Consider the following 23,562-nt stretch of genomic DNA (forward strand, 5'->3'; position numbering starts at 1 on the left):
ACCACGACAGCTATCGATAGATTTAACAGACACACACTCTGCAGAGGTAGCGCCACTTAACCCACACCATGGAACCCATGGCCTCGCACTCCCATTCGGGTGGACCAACGGCGTTTTGACAAAACCGATCTACTGCCATTACACTCTCCCGGCCACTCTGACCAACACCCCTTTTTGGTTTCAGTCATGGGTGGCCTAGCCTGCCAAGGGCAAACAGCCACCGTCGTGGCAAACAAAAACGGTCCCAGACGGGGAAAAAGCACACAAAACAACTCGAGCTCACAAGGTTCATGTACGCCTACTTGATCAGGGTAGCGCGTGCCCATAACCTTCCCTCGTTTGGAGACACCGGCGAGAGGCATGACAATAGACCCATTAGGGCCTTCCCATACCAAGGCAAATGTGGCTGCACTGGAAAAAGCTTGATTTTGTGGCACTGTGACATCCCAGTGATGACGGCAGAGGTTTGTTATTAAGTCATATTATTAACTTCTCCATCATCAATCATCATGCGAGCATTTTTAACATGAATGCAACAACTAGCATGCAACATACAGATGCAGTAACAAAACATCAAGCTTTTCAAGTGAACGATGATAGCATATGAAACATGGCAATATCAAGTACTAGCATTCTCATCAGTGTAACAGAATCATCATAACAATCATACTACTAACATGGAACTAAACTAGACAGAAGCATGATATTATCAGCAATAACATCCAGCGAGCATGTCACATAATACATGAGAGCACAAGCATGCATGGCACATAGCAAAAACATATAGCACGACTGAAATAACAGCAGACGGAACATGCAAGAAACTACTGCAGCTAAACACATACCCGAGGTGCAAGAAAAGTCAACATGCAAGTTCGGGGCTCATGATAAGAGGTTGGCTTGCCTGGGGGTCGAGGAATACTCCGGGGATGAGTGCGATCCACCCGAGGAAAAATTTGCCATAGAACGGTTCTCTCTCAAAGGGGCTGAATTAGAGCAAGGGAAAAGTAGGCATTTTCAGAATGTGCAAACATAAAGAAAATGGTCCCATCGAAAAGAGATCGACGAATAGAGAACGTGAGCATTGGAATCAACTCAAACGGAGTTACTGTTGCAAAGTTATGGCCGTTCACTTTTTAGGCAGAAAAGGCACTAAAGGTCAGTTTGGTTTGCGTCCTGAGCATCTTTTGCCTGGCCTGGAGTTGTGCCTGGATTTCATGCACGCTTGTTTGGTTGCTACCCTATGAAAAAGAAAGCCCGCCTGGCCTGAATTCCTTTGAACCGTAATTAGCCTGGCTGAACTCCAGGCACTGCAATTAGCCTGGCCCAGGCGACCGAATTCGAATGCATGGCCGTGTCTGGCCGTGCGGCCGCGAGGCTAACAGCATCCTAGATGGATATTTGCATTAAATAATTGCTACATGGACTGATTGATGGGACGTTGATGCTTTGCCTAGCCCAGGCAGGAACAAAACACTTCAGCACCACACAAGTCTGGCCAGGCAGAAATTTCTTACATCTCACGTCCACACCAGTCAATACCGGCCCTCCAGGCATGAGGGTCAGGTCACAAACCAAACTGACCCTAAAGCAGTGAACGTTCACAATTTAAGCACTTCGGCGGGCGGGGCTGAAAAATAGAAAGCGCATTTCAGAAAATACGTTTCCAGAGAAAAGTAAGTGTATTTCAGTTAATCCGTTTTCAGTAACAGAAAACGCATTACACGGAATATGTTTCCAGAAACAGAAAGCGTATTCCAGCCTGGGCGTCTCCACTTACACTGATGTGGACTCGGCTGAGTCCTTGACAGGTGGGGTCGCGCGAGGAGGGGCCCGCCTGGCCGGTCTTCTCCTTCCTCCCGCTCGAGCGCGTGCCTGGCCAAGGGAGGCATCCGCCTCAATGGCGCTTGCCGGCGCGCCCGGCCACCGCCGGAGGCGTGCGACCTACCCAGATGACCAGGGGAAGGAGATGCATCGGATGGATGGGAGCTCTTCCACCGAGGAGCTCTGTAGAGGAAGCAGTAGGGTGCGCGGAGGAGAGGAGCTTCGGCCTCCGGTGGGTATGGAGCTAGGGCGGAGGAGGGGAGGGGTCGAGGCCACGGGGAGGCCCACCGGAGCCTGGGGGATGCAGTGGTGGAGGTGGAATGGCAAGAGGGGCGGGGCATCGCCGGAATCAAACGGAGCCCAAGGCGGCGGCCATGGCGATGGTGGGGATCAGGGAGGGACTCCGGGGAGGGATGAGAGCTCGGGGAGGGGTTGTGGGCTGCGAGAGAGCTCGGGAAGGCTACTTATAGCCGCAGGGACAGCTCGAGAAGGGGGGGCAAGGTGGCTCGCGCGTGGCTACGTGTCTGCGCTCCGGCGACGAGCATGCGTGGCCAAGGGTCACGGGAAGGGGCGGGAAGGTGACAAGGGGGAACCAGACAACGCGCAGGAGCTCACGGAGTCAGGCAACGCTCGCGGACGAGAGGGAGAAGAGGACATGAGCGAGGAAGGCGACGAGCTCACGAGCGTGCAATGTTCGGTTGTTGGCACGGCGCGCCAGAGAAGAAAACGAAGGGGGAGAGGGGTCCAGGGGAACGGCGATGACGATGTCAAGCTGTGTGACACGCTGGGACAAACCGAATCCAGCAGGAGCTGCTTTGCCGAGGCCAACAGTGCGTAGACCACTATTCTGGCCAGCATTGCCCATGGTTACCATGGACAACGCACGCCCTGGGATTGTACTTCATGCCAAACGATGTCTACAGCGTAGTCCATCCAAGGTGCATTAAAACCATGGCAATGAGACAAGCAGAGGTACATGGAACGGAGAGAACCAAGCTTCACAAGTTTGTTGTAGCAAACTTAACCACTCTTTTGTGATCAACCTAGTGAGCTTAAGGAGAAAACATTGTTGTCAGGGAGGTTTATGGTAGTAAGGACTACAGTCCTGGGAATTATGAGGGTATTAGGACAAATAGTTAGCATAGTTGTAGTACAAATGCCAAATCTGGTCTAGAACCCAAATGATGAAGAAGCACTCACTAGGAGTGTTGGATTGGGCTAAAACTTGGCAAAGCTTGATTATTTGGACATATAATGCTGCTGCAAAAAGATCATACCAAATGGACTTGCCAAATTGGTACTTGTTTCACAAGCATCTCTTCTGACCAAAAACTTGGGAAAGTTCTAGGAAAATATTGGCTAAAATAAATGAGCCACACTCTTGAGGAGGTGGATCATATGGATAGGAGAAGGCCTGGGAATATTTTCAGCCATAATGGAGCAAGATAAAACATACTTGCTTCACAAACTAAAAACTTGGACAGAAACCGAGAATTGTCCCTATGCTCACATAGTTCAATGAAATGAGCTGAATTTAGGTGGAGGCTAATGATTTGGGATATTTGAGAATATGCCAAAGTTTCATCCCATTTGGAAACTCTATGAAGGTACTTCCTTCACAAAGTTACAATCTGGTAAGAAACTTTGAAAAATTGCACAGGGAGCTAAGATGAATTGATTGAGTTCATCTTTGGTATCCATGGGTTATTTATCCATGTTAACCACCCTGCCAAATTGCAGCTCATTTGGAATTCGGAATAAAGCATTTCCTTTGCAAAATTTCAGAGAAGGCAAAAACTTGCCTTGGATCATGTGCCCAATTTTGAAATGTAGAATCATAAGATTAGGATGGAACTAGTGATTATAGCAAGGAAAAGCTCCACAATTTATGTGGGAATTTTCTCTGTTATAAAAATAGTAGTTCCTTTAGAAAGTGGCAGAAATGCAATATTGGTATTAAATAGGAAAAGCCAATTTTCCATATTTAATTATGGCATCTTTGCCAGAGCTTGGATTAGGCATAAATATCAACTCCACCAATCCTCATGAATCTAGGAGATGTCTAGATATTCCTTTGGATTTTATTCCTCAGTAAGGCAAGAAAAGGAATAAATCACAATTCAAAAATATTGCATGGGACTTGGCAATAGTTTTGCATATCCAAGGTTTAGAAGGATAGGAGGGTCTCTGGGAACAGATGGGATGATCAACAGATAAAGGAAAATGATAGCTCCTTTGTAATCACAAAGGCCATATTTAAATTCCAAAAATTTGGAATTAGGGTTTGAGAGGGTTTGAGATGATGCAAATGAGGGCTTGCCCATTGACAAAGACATGAGCAAGGTTCTGAATGGTTGGAAATGACAAGAATTCTCAGAGTCATCCAGAAAACTCAGGACAAATATTTTGAAAATGATTGCCAAGAAGGAATAACAGCACAAAAATTGATAACCCAATTCAGGGGTTGTTACAATCTTGTAGGCAAAGTACTTGTCAGAGGTTTCATACCTCTTAACAAGGTGAAAGCACAAGTGCTCTCTCGGTGATTTTGGTAATTAATATCAACATATCTCTTGTTGGACTAATACTTCTACCTAGTATGTTTCAAATAAGTCCAAAAGTGGAGTGGCATGGACAAGAGGACGTGGACCCCTTCAAGATGCTAAGGACAAAGGATTGGCTCAATCTCAAAGCTCGGGACTCTACTTTTTCTATTTTAGTGATTCAAGATTACATTGAGTCCATAGGAAAGCCAATACTATTAAAAGGGGATGAGGTGTTGCTTAATGGCTTGCTTTCTCAAAGTGCTTAGTGATATGCTCCAAAGCCCTCAACCACTTTCCCATATCCACATATGTCCCATACCAAAAGTCAAACTCGGCCCCACCGATTTGATCTATCCGGTGCCATCGAGTTCACTTGACATAGCCACTGCCAGAAACCCTAATCAATTCAATCTCACCGATGGGATCTCGGTCTCACTGAGATGGGCTTGCAAACTCTCTGTTGCCTATTGCAATAATTTCGGTCTCACCGAGATATGCAATCGATCCCACCGAGTTTGCTTGACCAACTCTCTATTTCGCTTATTACCAAAATCGATCCCATCGAGTTTGTGTAATCGGTCAAACTGAGATGAGGTTTTACCCTAACCCTAGCACATCGGTCCTACCGAGTTGATCATATCGGTCCCACCGAAATGCCTAATGGCCACATTATGAACTAAATCGGTCTGATCGAGTTTCATGATTCGGTCTCACCGAGTTTGGTAAATTGTGTGTAACGGTTAGATTTTGTGTGGAGGCTATATATACCCCTCCACCCACTCTTCATTCGTGAAAAATAGCCATCGGAATGTGCCTACACTTCCAGCATTCATTTTCTGAGAGAGAACCACCTACTCATGTGTTGGGACCAAGATATTCCATTCCAACCACATAAATCTTGATCTCTAGCCTTCCCCAAGTTGCTTTCCACTCAAATCATCTTTCCACCAAACCCAAATCTATGAGAGAGAGTTGAGTGTTGGGGAGACTATCATTTGAAGCACAAGAGCAAGGAGTCCATTATCAACACACCATCTATTACCTTTTGGAGAGTGGTGTCTCCTAGATTGGTTAGGCCATGGTGGAATAGACAAGGTTGCTTCTTCGTGGACCCTTCGTGGGTCGAGCCATCCGTGGACTCGCGCAGCCGTTACCCTTCGTGGGTTGAAGTCTCCATCAATGTGGATGTATGATATCACCACCTATCGGAACCACGGATAAAAAATCTTCGTGTCTCCAATTGCGTTTGCACCCTCCAATCCCATCCCTTTACATTCTTGAAATTTGCATGCTTTACTTTCCGCTGCTCATATACTCTTGTCATGCTTGCTTGATATGTATTGTGAATGTTTAAATTTGTGCTTAAACTCCACCTCAACTTGAAGAACTTAAAAATTGCTAATTTTCTTGGTTGAGAGTCTATTCACCCCCTCTAGACACCTCTTCTCGATCCTTTCAATTGGTATCAGAGCTTTGGTCTCCATTGCTTTGGTTTAATCACCATTGGAGGAAGATGGATGAGTCTACGTTGGGGGGTCTTAGACATAGAGTGCCTATACTTGATGGAGAGTTCTTTCAAGAGTGGAAAAATAAGTTGCTTGAGATTTTCAATGAATATCATTTGAGCAAGTACATTACTAACCCTTGTGCTTGCCTTGTTGATCCTTTGCATCCCACTCCCAATGAGGATCTTGACATGATTCATAATCTTAGGACTATCTATCTTATCACAAGAGGTTACCTGGAAACTTGATTGTTAGCTTGCCTGCTCTTGATTGTGCCTACACCATTTGGAAATTTCTTGAGGAAAGATTTCCAGACTATTCCTTGCAAAATCTAGATGAGATTCTTCACAAGTCAATTGCCTTCAATAAAATGAGTACTAGTGATCCTAAGTTTGATGATTGTATGTTTGATCTTCGTGATCTTATGCGTGCCAAAGGATATGTTGGAATCATTAGCAATATCATCTCCGAAGCCATTAGATTTCATAAAGATGATTATTGTCATGATCATTTATCTAATGAATCACTCTCTCTAGGAATTGATCCATCACATGACGATGTTGAACATGGATACTATGATGAGGATGATGATAGTGACTATGATCTTGATGATGCAATGAGACACTTCGGTCTTATGTCTAATCTTCGCGGCTACATGGTAGGAGGAAAGGAATGGGTCCTTGATAGTGGATGTACCGATCATATGACCAGAGATAAGGATATGTTTCATGAGCTTGCTGAAAATGATGGCCCTCGAAAGTATGTCACTTTTGGTGATAACTCAAAGGGTAAGGTGGTTGGCCTCGGTAAGGTGGCCATCTCACATGATAGCTCCATACAAAATGTCATGCTCGTTTAATCTCTTGGCTATAATTTACTTTATGTATCTAGACTTGCTGATTTCGGTTTCAATGTCCTATTTACTTAAGTAGATTGCCAAGTGTTTCGAAGAGATAATCATAAAATGGTCTTTACCGATATACGTAGAGGTGATCTATACATTGTTGATTTCACTAAAAAGACTCAACCTAGAACTTGCTTAATTGCTAAATCCTCTAAAGGTTGGTTGTGGCATAGAAGGTTGGGTCATGTGGGCATGAGAAATCTTGATAAGCTTATTAAAGGTGATCATATCCTTGGAATAAAAGATGTTATATTTGACAAGGATAGACTTTGTAGTGCTTGTCAAGCAGGAAAACAGGTTGGAGGAAGTCACCCCGTGAAGAATATCATGACCACGAGAAGACCACTCAAGCTACTTCATATGGATCTCTTTGGTCCCAATGCCTACAAAAGTCTCGGTGGAAACTCATTTGGTCTAGTTATAGTCGATGGTTTTTCAAGATGTACGTGGGTGTTATTTCTTGATGATAAATCGCAGGTCCAAAAGATCTTCAAGAACTTCTCTAGGAAGGCCCAAAATCAATTTGAAGTGAAGATCAAGAAGGTTCACAGCGACAACGCAATGGAGTTCAAGAACGCAAATGTGGATTCCTTCCTTGACTAAGAAGGGATTTCACACGAGTTCTCGGCTACATACATGCCTCAACAAAATGGAGTTGTTGAGAGGAAGAACCGGACTCTTATTGAGATGGCAAGAACGATGCTTAATGAGTACAAGACACCAAAACACTTTTGGGCGAAAGCGGTTGAGACAGCTTGTCATGCAACAAATCGCTTGTATCTTCACAAGCTACTCGGCAAGACGGCATACAAACTCCTCACCGGTAACAAACCCCAAGTTGGATACTTTCGAGTATTCGGCTCAAAGTGCTACATTCTTGATAAGCATCGTCGTTCTAAATTTGCTCCCAAATCTCATGAAGGTTTCCTACTTGGTTATGGATGAAACTCTCACACTTACCGTGTCTACAACAATTTCACCCGAAAGGTTGAAGAGACGGCAGATGTGAAGTTTGATGAATCTAACGGCTCGCAAGTAGAGTAATTGTCAATTGATGTAGGAGACAAAGACACTTCGGAAGCAATCCAAGACTTTTCTATTGGCAAGATCCATCCAACGTAGGTGAAGGAGAGTACCTCGTTCGTCCAAGTCGAAGCTTCTACCTCACGACAAGGTGAACCAAGAGTTGATACAGAAGCATCCACAAGTGGGACACACTAAGATGAAGAAAACAAGGAAGTACACCAAGATGAACCTCATCAACCTCCTTCTCCACCACGACAAGAGAACGAAAACGTCAACAATGAAGAAGGACAAGAAGAAGAACAAGATGATGAAGAAGATGTTCCACCCCAACCAAAACAAAAGCTCTAACGAGTTCGAGCAAGAGTCGCCAGATACCATCCCATCGAGCAAATCTACAATGATATCCAAACTGGGAGAATCACTCGCTCTAAAACTCATTTGGCTAATTTCTGTGAACATTATTCATTTATCTCTAGCATTGAACCCATGAAGGTTGAAGAAGTATTGGAAGATCCGGATTGGATAAATGTCATGCATGAAGAGCTACACAACTTTGAGAGAAACCAAGTGTGGACATTGGTCGAAAAGCCCGACAACAACCACAACATCATCGGTACCAAATGGGTGTTTCGCAACAAGCAAGATGAAGATGGACAAGTAGTTCGCAACAAAGCACGTCTCGTCGCCCAAGGCTACACTCAAGTCGAAGGTATGGAATATGGTGAGACATATGCCCCCATTGCTAGACTTGAGTCCATTCGCATATTACTTGCCTATGCTAATCACCATGATATCACCTTGTACCAAATGGACATTAAAAGTGCTTTTTTAAATGGTGAAATTGAGGAGGAAGTTTATGTTAAACAACCTCCTGGCTTTATTAATCCTAAGAAACCCGATCATGTGTAAAAACTTCATAAAGATCTTTATGGTCTCAAACAAGCTCCTAGAGCGTGGTATAAATGCCTGACCAAGTTCCTTATTGAAAAAGGCTTTGAGATCGAAAAAATTGATGCTACTCTCTTCACTAAAAGGGTTAATGGAGAATTATTTGTGTGCCAAATTTATGTTGATGATATTATATTTGGTTCAACTAACCCTCATTTTAGTGAGACGTTTGGAAAGCTAATGTCAGAGAAGTTTGAGATGTCCATGATGACCGAACTCAAATTCTTTCTTGGTTTGCAAATCAAGCAAACTAAGGAAGGTACCTTTGTCTCTCAAACAAAGTACACCAAGGACTTATTCAAGAAGTTCAATATGCAAGAATGCAAAGGTATGAATACACCCATGCCTACTAGTGGAGATCTTGATTTGACTAAACATGGTGAACCTGTTGATCAAAAAGTTTACCGCTCTATGATTGGTTCATTGTTATATCTATGTCCCTCCCGTCCCGATATTATGCTAAGTGTGTGCATGTGCACACGATATCAAGTGGTCCCTAAAGAATGTCATCTTAAGGCTGTGAAAAGGATAGTGAGATACTTAATACATACACCAAATTTTGGCATTTGGTATCCAAAGAGGTCTTCTTTTGATCTTGTTGGCTACTCCGATTCGGACTATGCCGGACACAAGGTTGATAGAAATTCCACTTCAGGTACTTGTCAATTTCTTGGTAGATCTTTTGTGTCTTGGTCCTCCAAGAAACAAAACTCGATATCCTTATCCACCGCCGAAGCGGAATACATTGCCGCCGGTTCATGTTGTGCTCAGTTACTTTGGATGACCCAAACTCTTAAAGATTATGCGATATATGTGAAACATGCATGTTCCATTGCTTTGTGACAATGAAAGTGCTATTAAGATTGCTCATAATCCCGTGCAACATTCTCAAACTAAGCATATTGAGGTTCGACATCATTTCATTCGAGATCATGTTGCTAAAGGAGACATTGATCTTAAGCATGTTCGTATTGATAAGCAATTGGCGGATATATTCACCAAACCGCTTGATGAGAAAGTATTTTTCCGGTTGAGAGGTGAATTGAACATCATTGATGCTTCAAACTTGGAGTAGGAACTCTATTTGGATACATGCAAGGCATGAGCCTTTGACTAATCTTTGATATTTCTCTTATGATGATAATCATATGTCTTGGATATATTTGCACCCTTGCATGTTATCTAACCCTTGTAGGTACTTGGATGAATCTAAATCTATGAGACTGCAACTCACTCACATCTTGAGCAATCTCTACATCACCAAGTCTCTACAACACGGTGGTTGAAGACAAGGAAGCATGAAACCCTTCAAACATATCCTTTGACAATTTATATATATCAAATTTCTTTTGGTATCATATTTCATGATTGACACTTTGGATACACAAGTGCTCCTCCTTGCAAAACTAACTCATGTAGGTAGATGAACTCCAATTACAAGTGGTGGTCCCAATGAACTACATCAACCTTGAGCATCCCACACAACTTCAACTACATGATCAAGATCAACACCACCACCCAAGGTATGTTATTCCATCTTAGAGAAGCTTTACCCCAAGTCATGGGTCAAAGCAGCTCAACAAGATGTGAATACATCAAAATGCTTAAACCAAAAATGGCAACCCCATTGAGCTTAAACGATGAGTATGACCTATGATCAAGTGTCTTCACTTGACTCCTAAGTCAATATACTCTAACATAGGTGACTTTGTCGCCGACCAATTCTACATGAAGTTCTCTAGTGTTTCTCCTTGTTCTTGCATTTATCTCTTGCATATTTGTTTCCCTTCTTAATTCATCTAGATCTCTTTTCTTTTTAATTTTTGTTCTGCATTCCCTGCATCCTATTCATTGCAAATCCTTTAGTTAATTCCCTGCAAATCCTTGTGAGATCTTATTTGCTTAGTGAGCTGAGGTGACAAGTGCTTTATCTTTGTAATGAACTAGACACACCGATTTATCTCTTCGGTCAAAGCGAATCACCTCGGTGCCACCGAAGACAATAACTCGGTGTTACCGATTTCAAATGTTGAGGAGAGACTTTGTCATTTGCATCCTGCACATTTTGTTCCAGCTCCACTCGATGATTCTTATCCTCTACCAGCACCCTATTTTTCCCTGCTACTTTGCTATGTGACTCAAGGACCAAACCTATTTTGACTCACACTCCAGAAGACCCCTTCTTGGAAATTGATGTCAAAGGGGGAGAGAGAGCTCACATCAAAGCTTAATTATATCAAAAGGGGGAAAGAGAGATAAATAATCACATCAAAGAGAGACCCCAGATGCTTCGTATTCAAAGAGGAGAGAAGTCACATGTCTTTAGAGGAGAAAGATATGTTCATGTTGTTTGTGTGTTTGCTTTGCTCTTATTTTCTATTCCTTATCTTCTCCCAGTATCCCATATAAGATTCAGGGGGAGCAAGACATCTAAGGGAAGGAAATCTTCGAATTCATTGCATATCTTTACCTTTGGGAACATGTCTACACTCAAATAGAGTACCTAGTACTCACTCTCTACATGTCATCCCAATCTTGGTACTCTTGTGGTTTGCTGCTCTTGCTCTGTTTAATAGATGTTTCTTTGTTGTCTAACCTTGTTTACTCAGGTTCATCTCTTCCAAAGCTAGCTCAAGACCACAAGTTAAGTATATGCATCACACTCATGTGCATGAGGATCTCTTGCTGATGTACATATTGTTTGCAAGAAGGACTCATGAGCATGAAGGTACATTTCCTATATTCACACCATTTGCACTGATGCATATAGCCAATATACATGTAACTCATTGCTTGCTCTGTCATGATTATGCACTCACATGCTCTTATGTTCCATATTTACATGATTGCATACATGTAGGGGGAGCCTCTGCATGTTACATGTCCTTCCAAAGCTTTACTTGTTATTCTTCATATCTTTATCTAAAGCTTTGATGTATGTTGTCATCAATTACCAAAAAGGGGGAGACTGAAAGCACAAGTTCTCCCTGGGTGATTTTTGGTAATTAATGTCAACATATCTCTTGTTCGACTAATACTTCTACCTAGTATGTTTCAGATAAGTTCAACAGTGGAGTGGCATGGGCAAGAGGATGTGGAACCCCTTCAAGATGCTAAGGACAAAGGATTGGCTCAAGAGCAAAGCTCAGGACTCTACTTTTTCTATTTTACTGATTCAAGATCACAATGAGTCCATAGGAAAGCCAATACTATTAAAAGGGGATGAGGTGTTGCTTAATGGCTTGCTTGCTCAAAGTGCTTAGTGATATGCTCCAAAGCCCTCAACCACTTTCTCATATCCACATATGTCCCATACCAAAAGTCAAACTCGGCCCCACCGATTTGATCTATCCGGCGCCACCGAGTTCACTTGACATAGCCACTGCCAGAAACCCTAATCAATTCGGTCTCCTCGATCGGATCTTGGTCTCACCGAGATGGGCTTGCAAACTCTCTGTTGCCTATTGCAATAAATTTCGATCTCACCAAGATATGCAATCGGTTCCACCGAGTTTGCTTGACCAACTCTATATTTCACTTATTACCAAAATCAATCCCACCGAGTTTGTGTAATTGGTCAAACCGAGATGAGGTTTTACCCTAACCCTAGCACACCGGTCCTACCGAGTTGATCATATTGGTCCCACCGAAATGCCTAACGGTCACATTATGAACTAAGTCGGTCTGACCGAGTTTCATGATTCGGTCTCACCGACTTTGGTAAATTGTGTGTAGCGGTTAGATTTTGTGTGGAGGCTATATATATATCCCTCCACCCACTCTTCATTCGTGAAAAAAAGCTATCAGAACGTGCCTACACTTCCAGCATTCATTTTCTGAGAGAGAACCACCTACTGATGTGTTGAGACCAAGATATGCCATTCCAACCACTATAAATCTTGATTTCTAGCCTTCCCCATGTTGCTTTCCACTCAAATCATCTTTCCACCAAATCAAAATCTATGAGAGAGAGAGTTGAGTGTTGGGGAGACTAACATTTGAAGCACAAGAGCAAGGAGTTCATTATCAACACACCATCTGTTGGTGTCAAAACCGGCGGATCTCGGGTAGGGGGTCCCGAACTGTGTGTCTAGGCGAATGGTAACAGGAGACAAGGGACACGATGTTTTTACCCAGGTTCGGGCCCTCTCGATGGAGGTAAAACCCTACTCATGCTTGATTAATATTGATGATATGGGTAGTACAAGAGTAGATCTACCACGAGATCAGAGAGGCTAAACCCTAGAAGCTAGCCTATGGTATGATTGTCGTTCGTCCTATGGACTAAAACCCTCCGGTTTATATAGACACCGGAGAGGGCTAGGGTTACACAGAGTCGGTTACAATGGGAGGAGATCTACATATCCGTATCGCCAAGCTTGCCTTCCATGCCAAGGAAAGTCCCATCCGGACACGGGACGAAGTCTTCAATCTTGTATCTTCATAGTCCAGGAGTCTGGCCAAAGGTTATAGTCCAGTCATCCGGACACCCCCTAATCCAGGACTCCCTCAGTAGCCCCTAAACCAGGTTTCAACGATGACGAGTCTGGCGCGCAGATTGTCCTCGGCATTGCAAGGCGGGTCCCTCCTCCGAATACTTCATAGAAGATTTTGAACACAAGGATAGTGTCCGGCTCTGCAAAACAAGTTCCACATACCACCATAGAGAGAATAATATTTGCACAAATCTAATCTGCTGACGTATTCGGCAGCGTGACATCACGCCACGGCCAAGCCTTTATTCGAATCGTTTTACTGTCCCACCTCAGCGCGTTTAGCGAGGCAGTTTCCTTGGCACATCTTGTCGAAGCAGAGATCGTGTCCTCTTATTCCAGGATTCTCATCAATACGGGCGTGGGTAACCCAACCGTGCCTATTGGTATGTCTCCTCAATCGAAGGCGAGTCCCAAATAGTCACGGGGAGGGCTCTTGGTATTCAACCTCTTTATAAAGAGAGCAAGGCTCAACTCCTTTCTTTCAATCTCAATCGAATCCGCCTCTCACCTTGAGTTCCAACACCCAAAGCTCCAGATTCAGGCGCTTCGGACCTCCGACGATGTCCGGCTCTGACCTTCAAGGCCGGTGGATGCCTTCCTCCATTACGGAAGAAGACGTGCTAAAGCTAAGAGATGCTAGGTATCTAACCGGCGAAATCTCGCATAGGCTGCCTGCTCAAGGCAGGTTATTCCCACTCCCAAGCCTGGTGAGAGCGTGGTGTTCGCGTCTCACTTCCTTTGGGGGCTAGGCTTCCCGACGAACCCCTTCGTGAGGGGGCTCATGTTTTATTACGGGCTGGAATTTCAAGACTTAGCTCCGGAGTCCATCCTCCATATCTCATCGTTCATTGTCGTCTGCGAGGCCTTCCTCCGTATTACTCCTCACTTCGGATTGTGGCTTAAGACCTTCAAAGTAGAGCCGAAGATGATCGAGGGGCAGCACGCGGAGTGCGGAGGTGCTGTTATAAGCAAGAATGCTAACGCTCCATGGCCCGAGGGCTCTTTTCAAGAAGAGTTCAGCTTATGGCAACGAGAGTGGTTTTATATCACAGCCCCCAGGGGCACCAAGTGGGTGGCACCACCTGCCTTTCACTCGGGCCCCCCACCACAGCTAGCGTCATGGGTCAATAAAGGGTTTAACTGGGGGCCGTCCAAGGACGTGCCCTTGTTACAGGGCCGCGTTCGAGATCTCCTAGAAAGAGACATCAATCTGGTCGCAGTGACGCAGGTCATGTTGATTCGCCGCACCCTGCCCTGCAAACGTCGCCCCCTCCGCCTGTGGGAGTTTAATCCAGAGGGACCACGAGCCCTCCAACATTTTGTGGGCGCGACGCCCATGGAGATGTACAAATTGTTCTTAGGATCACAAGCAATGTGTCCGGACTCGTCCGAGGACGCAGGTCTGAGCTACAATCGCTCGGATACTCAAGTAAGTAGCCTTGTACCCGGACACGCTATCTGTATATATATCATAAAATTGCCCTTAAAGAGTTGTCCCTTAAACAGGAGTGGATAGCGAAAGCAAAGCTAATCAGGTGTCCGGCCCCCCTCCCTGAGACTACGCCGGATCCCGTGTTAACCAGGATGCTGGACGTTGCGCCTTTGGAAGAAGGCAAAGAGGGGAACAAGGAAGCTACCGCCTCCCCGAAGGAGGCTGTCAGGAAAGGAGGAATCGAGAATTCCTCTAACCAGGGGAAGAAGAGGACCGCCTCTGAAGAGCCGAAGACCATGGTCTCAAAGCGGGGGAAGAAATCTTCGTCAGAGGGTCCGGCGCCGGGGGATGCCTCGGTCGCATTGTGCCCCCAAGGGGATCAGCCCTCCACCAAGCCGTAAGTAAAGAGGGGAGTTTTAAAATGAAAGACATCCCTGTTCTATTTCTGAGGAAGATAACCGAAATTTTACCTTGTAGTTCGGATCTCAGCCCTTCTCAGCAGAGCTCATCTTCAGGGGATCTTCGTCCGGAGATGATGGAGAGCGGAACGCCTCCCCCTGCCGTACCACCTTGCGAGGCGGGTGACCCTGAGGTGTAGTCACGGAGGGTTTCTCTGAATCCGGCAGGGCCGGAAGGCAGTCGTATGGCCCCCCAAGGCCCTCCGTGTCCGGCCTTTGAAAAAGGCCATCGGACGAGTCCGGCACCGTTCGGTGCACGGTCGGAGGAGCTGAAGGATCTGCTCGGGCGAGCGTCTATCTCAGAAGAACACCGTGCGTTGATGGATACGGTGATTGGAAGGATTTCATCCGCGGAGAGCGGGTTGTACGAGGCCGTCAGGAGTTTACTGACAGGTTTTGAGCTACGCGAAATGATGTACCTTTTGACAGATCCGCATATATAAGATGCGCCCTGTATAGATAGTAGCCTCTGAGACTCTGTGCGTTGTCAAAAATGACGGCGCGCCGAGGATCATAATCCCAGGTATAATATGTCGCCTTTCCTATGTAGGTGGCGAAGAGTCCGGTGGCTAGCCAGACTGATGAATTTGCCGAGCTAAAGCAGCAACTTGACGTGGCAGATGCCGACATCGCGCTTGTCAACAAGCGGCTTGACGAGGCACAAGGTATGTAATTTCTCCGAAGACACCTGGTAAGAGGAGCTTGATGCCCATACCTTACAACATGTGTGCTTGATGCAGATGGTGCCGCTGCCATGGAGAACCTTCGGGCGGAACTTGCCCGAGCCAAGGAGCAGGCCAGGAAAAGCGATGCGGCTGCCTTAAAGGCGGCTGAAGAGCTGAGAGCCGAACAGGCTGCTCACTGCCAAAGCAAGAAGGAAATGGCCGAGATGGCTGTAAAGTTGAAGAGTGCTGCCGACCGCTGCAAGCTTCTTGAAAAAGAAGATCGGGAGGCAAAGAAGGACCTGGAGAAGGTCACTACCGAGGCCAAGGATACTCGCTCTGCAATGAGAGCTATGAAGGAAGAGCTACGTCAGGCCGGAGATATCGTGGTTGGAAAGCCCTTATGCTGCGGATGAAGTTCGGGGATCCTAAATATGCTCCGTTGGACCGGCTGTGGAGTGCGGCGAACCCTTATCTGGACTTGGCGGCAAGTGCTGTGGACGCGGCCGAACACTTCCGAGATCAAAAGGACCACGAAGTGGAAAAGCTTTTCTAGTCGCAGTTCCACAATCCAGAGCGCCCACTTCCATTAACCGATCATTTGGCCGTATGGGCGGAGCTGAATAGGTTATCCGGACTTGCCATGAAGTATGTTGTGAGTCATCTGTGGCCGGAAAGGCCCGAGCCGAAGAGTTATTTTAGCTTGGTGCAGTAGTTCCTTGGTGCGGTGCCGCATATTAATGCAATGAAAAGGTCAGCATGCATAGAGGGTGCGCGGATAGCTCTTGCCCGTGTCAAGACATACTGGGCGGAGATGAAGGCCATCGCTGTTGCATCCCAAGATTCGGACGACAGCCGAGTACCTGCCGAGCACTATTTTCAGGAAGTTCTGCAGGGCGCTCGTTTAATAGAGACGCAGTGCTTGAAGGATATTATGTTCGAATAACATGTATCATTGTAAAAAAATGTTTCGATGGAATATAAAAGCTTTTTATACTTGTGCCTTCAAGAATTAGAATACCTCCTGTGCGGCCGTTAATGTATATGTGTATATAACCTGAAAGACGGCAGTATTCGGCTTCAGCCCCCACGCATATAATGCGGGGGTGTTCGCAGAAGGCACATTTTCACACTTGATCCAACGTCTTGGTCCTATTAAGGAGGTGATAGCACAGCGAACTAGGCAACCGGACTATAATGCTTTATCACTTTCACTTAGCCATAGGAGTTTGACAGTGGGGCTACTATATAGCCCCTAGGGGAACCGCGCTCACCCAAATTTGGGGCGCGTGTGTGCCTGGCCGGGAAACGACCCTTCATTAATGTGGAGGAATCCTAAAGATTCCGGCGGGTCATCGAGTGGTTGACCAGTCTCACGCTATATCATGACAGTCAGTTTTCGGCTTTCTCTACTGAGGTGCTTGCCTGGCCGAACCGGGGCACAATCGCAGTAGTTCTCCTGGTGCCACCTTAGCCGATAGAGCGGAATGTAAGGCAGCAAAACACAGGAGCCGGGCAAACCCAACATTTGACCAAAGACATGATTCGGAGGTGATGCATATAAGGCCAAACTCGCGACGCTGAACACTCCCTAAGGTATTCGGTCTTTATAAATACGAGCTGAACAACACCCTTGGTAAGAAGCCCCTGGTGTCCAGGTACGCGCAAAATTCTGATGTGGCCACATGCCAAGATGCCAGCCTCCTCCTCGGTTATACCAAGAAATCGGGGGATGTGTATCAACAAGAGACAGTGAAAAAGGTTTACGCAGGGTCTTAATCTGAAAAGAATCCTTGGAACGGGTCCCTACTGCACGTCTGCGCCTGTGTCTCCGTTGTGCCGTATCCTGGACGGGTGTAGCACGGTGTTCATCTGTAAAAGAGAGGAACTTAGTTGAAAAAGATCATGCGAAAATCTATGTTATATTAAATAAACAAAGTATAATTCAGAAAATGGGTAAATTTGAGCTTTATTGTCTCTTGTTGTACACGCGCGGAGCCCCTTGTACGGGGGTATGCGACTAGTAAGCCCTTGTATGTTTACGCCGGACTCGTCTAGCCATGTCCGGGGTCTAAACGACCTGTTTAGGTGCTTTGATTAGTGTAGTCGGTTTAGTGTGTGGCTGTCAAGGCAGCCGCACAGTCTTCCGCGCTCGAGGAACACTCGATATTTCCCTTTAATGAGATGATGCCTCGCGGACCGAGCATTTTAAGCGTAAGGGATGCACAATGCGGTATTGCGTTAAAGCGGGCGAAAGCTTCGCATCCTAGTAGTGCTTGATAGCTACTTGTAAATGGGGCGATGTGGAAGGTTAGCTTTTTGCGGCGGAAGTTGTCGGGGGAGCCGAACATAACTTCTAGCAGGAGAGAACCCATACAATGGGTATCTGGGCCTGGCGTTACCCCTTGAAAGTAAGTGTTGCTATGGCGAATTTTTGTTGGGTTTATCCCCATTTTGCGGATTGTGTCCTGATATAGCAGGTTTAGACCACTACCGCCGTCCATTAGGACTTGTGTAAAGTGGAGTCCGTCAATTATCAGATCTAATATCAAGGCAGTCCAGCCTGCGTTCTGGATACTTCTAGAGTAATCCTGATGGTCGAAGGTGATTGGTTTTAACAACCAGTGGCGGGACTCCTCTGGGACAGGCCGTATGGCGCGTATCTCTATAGGCGCCACTCTGTTTTTCCCTTTTGTCACGTGAAGTGAGTTTACTGTTTTGACTTCTTGTGGGAACTTCTTTTGTTCTCCGGTGCTCTGCTTGTGGGGTTCGTCATCGTCCTCGCTTGGTATGTCGAGCCCCTTATGTTCGGCGTTGAGTTTGCCGGATTGCTTGAAGACCCAACAATCTCTATGGGTATGGTTTGCAGACTTCCCGGGAGTACTGTGGATTTGGCATATTTTGTCCAAGATTTTGTTTAGGTTAGATAGCTCGACCCTGTTATCCTTGAGGGGCAACTTTTTCTGATTTTGCCGAGAGCTTTTGAATCCGGCGTTGACTGCCGTGCTCTTCGGGCTGTTTCCCTTGGTCCAACGCTGGTCCTTGCTACGTTGCGGTTTCCCGTTTCCATCCCTAACTTTGGATGTACTTGGGTCGCTGGTACTGCTTCTTGCCAACTAGCTATCCTCTCCTGCGCAAAAGCGAGTCATGAGGCTTGTTAATGCGACCATTGTTCTTGGCTTTTCTTGGCCGAGGTGTCTGGCGAGCCATTGGTCTCGAACACTGTGTTTGAAAGCTGCTAAGGCTTCGGCATCCGGACAGTCGACTATCTAGTTCTTTTTAGTAAGAAATCTGTTCCAGAGTTTCTGGGTTGACTCTCCGGGTTGTTGAGTTATATGACTTAGATCGTCTGCATCCGGAGGTCGGACATAGGTTCTTGAAAATTTGCCTGAAAAGCATCCTCGAGCTCTTCCCAACTTCCAATGGTGTTTTCGGGAAGGCTTTTAAGCCAATGCCGCGCTGGCCCTTTGAGCTTCAGGGGTAAGTATTTTATGGCGTGGGGGTCATCTCCTCTAGCCATGTGTATGTGGAGGATATAATCCTCAATCCAGACTCCAGGGTCTGTTGTTCCGTCGTATGCCTCTATGTTTACGGGCTTGAATCCTGCTGGAAATTCATGGTCCAGCACCTCATCGTTGAAACATAGGGGGTGTGCGGAACCCCTATATTTGGGTGTGCCGTGATGTTCGGATACTTGTTGCGTTGCATTGCTTACTAGAGCTTGCTTTCTTGGCCCGTAGATAGATCTGGCTAGGCCGTCTTTTTGATGTGAATCCTTGTGTGGATCGCGTGCCGGCTTGTGTGCGGCGCCGTTTGCCGCTCTATGTTGGTCATGGGGTTGTTTATCCGACCAGGTGGCTTCCTTATTTTTCGATTGCGGGGGCTCTAAGGCCTCCTCATCAAATTCCGGCAGTAATTTTCGCTTCGGATAGCTCTTTGTGTGGCGATTGTCGCCGTATTTGTCTGCGGTGTTGAGTACTTTGCTCCATCTAATTCTGAGTGCATCTTCCGCTGTTTTGAGCCTCCACTTCTGCTTTTCAGGCTACGCGCAGTGGCGACGAGCCTTTTGTGGAGGTTCTTCTGCTCCAGCAACTTGTCCGGCGTGAGGTCGTCCGGACTACTATCTTCGCTGGGGACGGGTTGTTCGGTTTGTTTATCCAAGTTGCCCTGTTTGGACGGTTGCTCGATGGCATGTTCGTCGTCCGCCGGTTCGCCCTGCTCTGTGGCTGGGTCTGTATGGCTGTTGTCTCTATCGAGGTGGGGTTTGGAGCGGTGCTTACGCCGCCGCTTTGACTGCTTTTAGAGGGAACGATCCCTCGTTGCGTCCCTTTGTTCCTCATCGTCGTTTCTTTTAGGTGTGTCCACCATGTGTACATCGTGAGATGAGGTGGTTGTCCAGTGCCCTATAGGCGCTGGTTCCTGTTCGTCTCCTACATCGTCGTCCATACTGTCAGGACCCCGACTCGATGTCACATCGATCTAGCTTGTAACACCTCATATCACTTTGCGGCCTCACGCACGGTAACCCCACGGGTGTCGCCTTACCTTTGCCCGGGACCGTTTGCGCCTTTTGGCTCACGTATATGATAGTGTCGCTAGCATCCATATGATAAAGAGCCCGGGCTGACATGACTAGTCGTAAACCCAAAGTGGCACAGACCTACAGGGACAGGCATCCATGACCCAGCAACGAACGTGTCGGTCATCAGCAAATGGGTCCAGGCTGTAGCACTGGGCTAGCAGGACTCCGGTACTCAATGCGTGACATTTCCCCGAAGGGACAGACACAGGAACGAAGAAGGACACATGCCGGCCAGCCTAAGTGTTCCCGAGCAGTAGCAAGCTACCATGGCTCAGAGGTAACACTAGGAGACATTTCCCGGTAAGAGAGGCTACTAAGGATAAACAACTACATAGTCAGATCCCACACATACCAAGCATTTCAAACATACACACAATATGCTCGATATGTGCAAATACAACAAGGCATCACAACATGACTCTATGACACAAGTACTTTATTTAAGGCTCAGAGAGCCATACATAACATACACAAAGGTACGGGTCACACGACCCAGCATTCAAGTCATACAGTCATACAAACCAGCAGCGGAAGTAACTTGTCTGAGTACAGACAACTAGTAAAATAAAAGAGGCTTGGAAAGCCTAGCTATACTACGAGGTCCTTCACAAGCTCAGGATCACCACCTGGGCCTTAGCCTACTCATTGATGTCAACGTCTACGTAGAACCCATCAGAAGGGGTTGCAGCGTCTTCTGTGAAAAATGTAAATTATAGCAACATGAGTACAAAGGTACTCAGCAAGACTTACATCAGATCCTACATACATGCACATTATCAAGAAGGGTTGGTGGAGTTGTTGCAGCAAGCCAGCTTTGACTCTTGGCTAGGCTAACCTACGAGACTCCAACTCGAAATGGTTTTGCGCACACGAGTCCACTACTCACCAATTCAATACACTACCGAGGATCCACCTCCGTCTTCCTACGGAAGAGCCATCCTCGGCACTCACACTTATCTTGAGGCTTTTAGTAGTTTCCATTTACTTGTCTATGAACTGTATAGGCAACCAAGTAGTCCTTTACCGCGGACGCGGCTATTCGAATAGATCATGATAACCCTGCAGGGGTGTACTTCTTCATACACGCTCTCACCTCTTACCGTCGTTTACACGACATGTACTCGGCAACCTTCAAGCGGAAGCCCAACGTGGGTGTCGGCCACGACCTACCTAATCACCTAAGCCTCCAGTCCAGGTTTATCGCCTATCCAGGTTCCATCCGCAGGGAGTCCGGCCGAGGTTTCCCATACGGCCCCGAACGATGTGAACAGGGTTCCCGAGATACCTAACGGGTATTCGGTACACCCGGCCACGTACCTACCGCATCACAGCCCACCCCTATGGTCAGCGCTGTCCACGGCCTCCAGTAGGCTACAAACACCAGAAACTACTTGCAACTCCTGGACGGAGAACTAGGGTGAATAAGAAGCCGAGAGGGTCCATTGGTTTCGGGCCCAATGCATGGTAGTAGCTGATTCTTAAGTCACACATACAGATCTCAGTGCTTAAGGTCGGCTTCAATGAAACAACCCACCATGTACTCCTACATGGCCTCTCATCGATACCTTTACCAAATCGTGTTCACCACACCACTCTTATTACCGACATAATCATTTCACTCTAGCCCATCACCAGATGAACCAGACCTGACACGACTCTAAGCATAGCAGGCATAGCAAGGTAGGAACAACACATACATATGGCTCAATCAACTCCTACACATGCTAGTGGGTTTCATCTAGTTACTGTGGCAATGACAGGTCATGCAGAGGAAGTGGGCTCAACTACCGTAGCACACAGCAGTTTGAAACGCGTTGTCTTAATGCAGTAAAAGAGAGCAGGAGCGAGAACATGGGATTGTATCGATATGATCAAATGGTTGGTTGCTTGCCTGATGGTTCGATGCACTGATACGGTTCTTCGTTAGGGTAATCACGATACTCCTCGGAGGCAGATCCTGCCGCAAAGAACACCATTACACAACCATCACCAAACAATGTGCAACAATATGATGCATGCATGAAACATAGCAATATGAGTGTGTTGGGCTAATGCAACTAAGACCAGAAGGGTTTGAACCAATTTGAATCAAAGATTCAAATTTCAAACTCAAACATGGCCTTTTAAAGTGCTTTTCCTTGTTCTGCATTAAACATCAGGTTAACTTGTTTAATCATGCATGAAAATAGTACAGATGGATAGATTGGATTTTTCTGATCATTTTTCATATATAATTTGTCTGATTTGGAGTTACAGAATAAAAGTTATGAATTTTTGAAGTTTAAACTATATTCTGGAATTTCCTATATTAGATTAATTCCAGAAAATCAATTATTGCGTCAGCCTGACGTCAGTGTGACGTCAGCAGGTCAAGGGAACACGTCCGGGTCAAACCTGACAGTGGGTCCCGCATGTCAGGGTGATTAAATTAGTTAAAGTTTAATTAAAACTAAACCTGTTTAATTAACAGGGCTGGGGCCCACCTGTCATTGACTCAGGGGAGTCAACCAGGGCCCACCCGTGGTCAAACCCGGGTCGGCTGCACCGACGTTTAGCCGCCGGCGAGCCCGACGCGGCGGCGGAAGTGGTTTTGGCTGTTTCGGCCACCAAATGTGTCGCGGAGACCACCGGAGTGGAGCTGAGGACGAGCCGCAGCTCTTGGTGGAGTCCGTTGGGGTCGGGGTGGCCGGAGTTGGCGCCGGCGATGACTTTGGCGGCCACCGGGGTTCGGCCGAAGACGAACTTGACGCTAGAGGGGTCGGTGAGGCTCGGGGAGTGGCTAGCTAGGTGCTAAGTGACACGGTGAGCATGATGGACACCGTGGAGTGGCCGGAGGATGACCGGGAGCACGTCGGCGATGAGCTCCACGGCGGTGGGTGCGGTTGAGCTCCGGGAGGTCGCTACACGGCTCGGGAGCAAGAACGGAAGGGAGGGGAAGATGGCTAAGCTCACAGTGAGTGCGACGAAGCCCTTGGTGCGGCCGGGGATGGACCGGAGTGACGACGGTGTTGAAGGGGATCTCCGGCGACGGCGGACTCGGGCGAGGTCAGTGCGGTGGACTCGGGCGTTGCGAGCGCTCGGGGCTCGGCTTGCTCGATGGAGTGGACAGCGGCGGAGCTCCTGGACACGGTGAGAGAACGCACGGGCGGCGGGGAGCACGGCTACGACGAAGGCACGGC

The sequence above is a fragment of the Triticum dicoccoides genome, chromosome 2B (assembly GCF_002162155.2).
Source record: "Triticum dicoccoides isolate Atlit2015 ecotype Zavitan chromosome 2B, WEW_v2.0, whole genome shotgun sequence".
In the NCBI taxonomy this organism is placed as follows: Eukaryota; Viridiplantae; Streptophyta; class Magnoliopsida; order Poales; family Poaceae; genus Triticum; species Triticum dicoccoides.